The 6,000-nt window shown below is 34.7% G+C and overlaps 1 pseudogene; it reads right to left on the bottom strand.

Annotated features, from left to right (window-relative positions):
* Positions 1–1,951: 1,951 nt before the first annotated feature.
* LOC145118306 (5S ribosomal RNA) lies at positions 1,952–2,069 on the bottom strand (annotated as a pseudogene).
* Positions 2,070–6,000: the final 3,931 nt, after the last annotated feature.

The raw sequence follows: 6,000 nt of genomic DNA, 5'->3' as shown, positions 1-6,000 counted from the left end.
CTTGCAATGGCATTTGTGAAAATTGATGTTTGTATGTTTCTATGGATTTGATTCTTTCGTTTGTGGTAGTGTCTAAATTTACCAAATAAGGAAAGATTCTCATCACCCAAGTTTCAGTTGGATAGAAACTTGGAATCATGCAACTTGCATTGTGTGATGAATGAGAACTTCATCTTTGGGAAATTAAGACTAATTCCTTGTTCACATGTATATGTGAGTCAAGTGAAGGACTGGGGGATCGGGTATAATTGGTTGTGCGCTGGTCAGGTTACACCATCTTTATGAGATAAGTAACTTATTCTCTTAAGCCTCCTCTTGCATATTGGTGTTTGTGAACCATTAGAGGCATCACACTTAAGGTGCTCAAGCTTTCAAATGTCAAGAAATCTACCCTACTCAAGAGGTAAGCATCCAAACTAAGTTTTATATAATATAGCTTCAATTGTATGCTAGCTAGGGTGAATGCTTTGGAAAAACAAAATGCATGTATAATTAGAGAAAAAATAGATCCAAAGCATTTAGGGTTGCATGTACACCATAGGAGTGTTATAGTGCTCAAAACCCAACATGAATGAGTTCTACAAAAGAGTTGATATAGGAAGATTCTAGAGAATTCTAAATAGAGTGGACGGTGGTGAGGCCAAGAACCTCGACAACAGCTTCCTCTGTGAGAGAGGAATTGAGAAGGATGACAGCTCGTTGATCAAACTCTTTCCAAGTAACAAAGGCAGGGTTCGAAGCTTGCTTGTCTTCAACAGTGGTGGTTTCTAAGGAAGAAGGGGTATCATTAATGTAACTGGTTAGCTTCTGATAAGAAAGAAAAGGTAGTACTTGGTTCTTCCAGAGAAGATAGTTGGTAGAAGAAACCTTAATGAGTATCATGTGGAGGAGGGTATTCATGGAAAAAGATCCACCATTAGAAGTGGACAGAGCCATGAGCAGGATCCAAGACCGAATTAGAGTTTAGAAAAGAAAAGAGATCGAAGAAGGAGATAAGGCTAATACTATATAAGATTTATTAAATTAACCTCACACTAAAGACGTGTGATATGTATTGCTTTTATAATAAGAGAATACATCAAATACTCCAATATCCAAGGAGTAGGATAAATACATGATTAATATAAACAACTCAATACATGATTATCTAATACCTACATTTTTTTTCTTTCGTTTTTTTCCAACTGAAATCCAACCCACGGTAGTAATCTTGTACTAAACAAGAAAAAATAGAAAAATAAAAATTAATATGAAGAATTAAAGATATGTCTGGTGGTTGTTAGGAGCCTCCATTGAGAGAGATTTTACACACTTGAAACACACAAAAAATGATCTAAATGAAAATTTACAACTTTATATATTCTCGACTGATGGGTCTTGAAAAATTAGACGGACTACGAAACAGTAGCACATTGGTATTAAATAGTAGTCAAACTACCGTTGACCATAGTCAACTAGGGTTGACTGTAGGTGTCTCTAAAAACCAACGGTTTTAGTGGCTAAAATGAACTAATTTCTAATTTTTGGCTAAAAGGTGAAATATGATAAGCCAAAATGGCTAGATTAGTAATTTTCTCTTAAAAAATAGATAATTTCATGAAGTTTATTTTAAAAAAGGAAAAAGATTCCATAAATGAAAATTTACTACATTAAATGGATTTAATTGCATTGTAATTGGTCAATTTATGCATTCTCTTATTCCAATCATACAAGAAAACCAATGTTTTAGAAAAGGCTGCCTTCGTTCCTACAAAACTCACTAATAGTTATCTGGTAGTGTTACTATTGGGGACCCAAATAGAGCTTTCATTTAAAGGTTGCAATGGAGATTATATCACTTCTAAAACTTGTTGAATCTAAATTCATCTTCACTTCCCCTCACTTTCCATTACCATCTTTAGCTAGATGTAACAAACCCCTCCGGAACGTATCACAATATTGTCCGCTTTTGGCTACTCGGCACGAGGACTTCCCAGGGGTCACCCATCCCGGTACTACTCCCGCCCAAGCACGCTTAACTGCGGAGTTCTGATGGGATTCGATGCATTAGTGTCGGTATGATCGCACCTGATCCCACATCGGCTTGGAAGGAGAACAAAAGATTTCCTTATAAGGGGTGTAGATACCTTCCTTGTTACAACGCGTTTTAAAGCCATGAGGGCATCAAATCCCATAAGAACTCTGAGGTTAAGCGTGCCCGGTTGAGAATAATCCAGGGATGGGTGACTCCTTAGGAAATTTTCACGTTGGGAGCCCAAATAGGACAATATTGTGATACATGTCAGAGGGGGATGTTAAAAATGGTATCAGATCTGGGGCACAGGTCTATGTGTTCGACGGGGACGTCGAACCCTATAATGGCGGGTGAAGGTGGGTTGCGCCTGATCCCACATCGACATGGAAGGAGAACAAAACATTTCCTTATAAGGGGTGTGGATACCTTCCTTGTCACAACGCGTTTTAAAGCCGTGAGGGCAACATATCCCATAAGAACTTTGCAGTTAAGCGTGCCCGGGCGAGAACAATCCAGGGATGGGTAACCCCTTGGGAAGTTTTCGGGGTGGGAGCCCAAAGCGGACAATATTGTGATACGTGCCAGAAGGGGGTGTTACATTAGAACAATCTCTTCATCCAGCATCCCATTCCCATCTCATGTGGCAACATAAAAAATCATGTGGCAGTGTGCTAAGTGTGCTACCACTCCCTTCAGCCTAAGAACTTCTATCGACCATCACATCACCTGAAGGGTTGATATCTTTCTTCAATTGCATTTGGATTATTATCAAATAGAGTTCAATTTGTGCACCAACATAGATTTTATGACTTCAGGCTCTTTATTTGAATTTTTGAAACTCTTTTTGCATTAGAGTTGAAAGTCTACACATAGGAAAATGTTGCCCTAAACTTGTACCAAAATCCACATAAGCTTTGAACATGAAAAGTTACAGAATTGAGTCTGAAAAGTCGGAGTGGCCTTCTGTCATTTTTTAGCTATGGTAGGATGCTTTCTTGCAATTACCCTTATCCTGATTCAAGGAATATAAGAATGATTCCTTTTGTATGTCATTTGAGGCTAGGGAAATGTTTAATTATGCATCTTCATAATGATTAATACAACATTATGATTATTTATAACAAAGTGATTAAAGTTAATATAGTAATGTAATTTTATCTCAATTGTTGCAATGCAAAACCGATTATTGCACTAAGATCTGCAACCTATTATACAAACACCCTCCATTAATAACTTATTTTAGTCCTAATGTAATTATGTTTATTTTCACCCAATATGACTTTTATGATGTGTTACAAAGGGTTGGATTCATAGGCCTAGGAAACATGGGATCAAGAATGGCGAATAAACGATTGTCCAATTTGAGACAAAAATAATGCAATGTCAAAATCAATTTTTTGTGATAACTTAGTGATTTTTGTGAAATTTTATTCATTAAGGATGCCCATATACAAATAATATAAGAGCATCCACAATATAAAGAGTTGTTAAATGAGTTTTTACATGAAAAAAACTCGAAACAACAAAATTTGTTGTATCTTCAACATAGTTTTTTTTCAAATTGTTTTTATGGAAACTTTTTATATGTTATTAGTTACAACTAGTTGAGATATATAAGCCTTGAACAATCATTAAAAAACACATAAAAAAAACTTGTTAATTAACAAGCAACTTGATAAAACTTTGATTTTAAAGAGCTCCCCTTGTAGTTTTTCAATTTTTAAGAGTTCTTTTATATGAAAAAACTATGAAAAAAACTAATATTATGGATGCTCTAAGTTACAATATTAGGCCCGACATGCTTCACGATTGCATTCCAGTTGTTAAGGTACAAAGTTTTATACAAAAGGTTCAATATTTACACTTTTTAAATCCAAATTATTTTACTACTTCACGGTTTTATCCCAACTAAGGTGGATCATTGGGTAGGTTTAGTGTGTTTTGTCCAGAGATGCTTGATACCCTTTTTCTGAAGTTACATTACCAATTATATATAATGTAGCTTATATTTATATAATACAAACATGAAATCTGATAAGTAAAAACTACAAAATGTTTATAAGCCGTGACAACCGATTATTCACAGTTTAATAAATTTGTGTTTTTTTAATTTTAATAACTTTTTATTAATTTAAAACATACTCAAACATATAAAAACTAATAATTTAGAATATCTAACAATTATAGATCAATATTGATATAATTTAAAGATAAAAAAATTATATTGTAAATTTAAATAGTGAAATATAATAACATAATTTTTTGGAAAATATATTTATATTATTTTTAACTATAGAAAAACATAAAATTCATTAACTTTGATATGTTTTAAACAGTAAACAAACATTAAAAAAAGTAGTGATTATTATATTATAAATCATATAGTTGTATAATTTCTAACATTTTGTAGTGACCCAGTTATGATGACATATGCAGAATTTTAAAGATCAAGTGAATCAATCAATCATGAAGAACATAAAGAGTAAATAATTCATTTAAGCTCTCGTTAGATCTAGTAAGCTATTACAAAGTGGGTATGTAATAATTCTCACTAGACTAATCTCACAAATGATTCTTCTATAAATGAGAGTCACTCACTTCCTATTTATAGGAAAGACTCAACTCATTATACATCACAAGAGGGTAAGTCACATCCAAGGAGAACTTTGCACCTTAAAATTCTCCCCCTCAAAGTTAGGATTGGATGTCCCGACTTTAATTTCCAAACGAGCTCGCGATCAAGACCAACCCCCCTCGAAGTAACACCGGTCTTCAAATCCTCTTTGAAAAGGAATATTCGAGAAGCGTTGAATACCCATTTCTACATTCTCCCTCTTTTTATAATCAACAAATGATTATAAAACCCACAAGGTATGAGAAGTGCTTGAGGAATAAACGTGACGAAACTCCCCCTCGATGTGTGACAAAAATGCAACCACGAAAATCTTGCACGAAAAACAATCACGAAAAGTCGAGGAAAAAATATTCAAAAGTTGTCAAGATTTCGACTTTTGGGTGAGAGTTGCAAGAAATTCAAAAACTAGGTAAAAACTGTCAGCTTCAAATGCGAAACTGGGTATAAAGTGTCATTTCGCATCAACTATAGGGACTGAATCTGAAAATTCTTCCCACTTCACAGATTTATACCCACAATTTGAAATGGGTATAAACAGTCAAATTGCTTAAACTTTAGGAATTCGAATTACAACATCTTCACTCTTCACAAAAAATTACCCCCAAATCGAAATTGGGTATTTTCTGTCAACTTGTTGAAACTGTGAGGACCATATGTGAAATAGTGGAGTGTTCTTCCACATTTGATCTGGATGCGAACTTAGAGCGGTATCACCAGTCGAATTCGACTCCAAGGAATACCATCGAAATCAATTTCGATTCCAATCAATTCTTCGTAAAAGTCGAATTACCATCACCACAAACTCGATATTTCAATTCTCGATTCGAAAATATACCGTTCGACTCCAAGTAAAATTCCAAGGTAATTGCAGTCGACTATCAAACCTAAAACACTCAACAACCAACACCAGTCAAGTCGACCACTAAAATCTTACTCCTAATGTAAACAACAATAGTCGAACAAATCATTCCCATATGCGAAAGAACAAGTCGAAATCACAATGCTCGACTCGAATCAATTCCTGACTCATCTGCTTTCGAACATAAACCATAAATCAAGTTCGACTCCCTATGCATTTGAATTTCGATTTCAAGCAAAATCAATTTTCGCTTTCGATTCATAAGCAATGTGGTTTTCGATATCAAGAATCAATTTCGACTATCAGCAATCGAATTCCAACCTATTCCACAACAATCGATATCCCAAATGCGAACGACATAGGTACATCATTCGAAAACGACTGCAATCAACACCGTCAAAATAGAATCCTCTTGAATCGAAATTACATCTATCGATTCCTGAAATTAATATCACCTGATGCGAATCGATTTCTTGATGCGAGGTCCAACAG

This window comes from Lactuca virosa, chromosome 5 (assembly GCF_052849685.1).
Source record: "Lactuca virosa cultivar CGN04683 chromosome 5, Lactuca_virosa_CGN04683_v6, whole genome shotgun sequence".
Lineage (NCBI taxonomy): Eukaryota > Viridiplantae > Streptophyta > Magnoliopsida > Asterales > Asteraceae > Lactuca > Lactuca virosa.
Note: the sequence above shows the minus strand (reverse complement) of the source record. Positions and strands in the feature narration are given on the sequence as shown.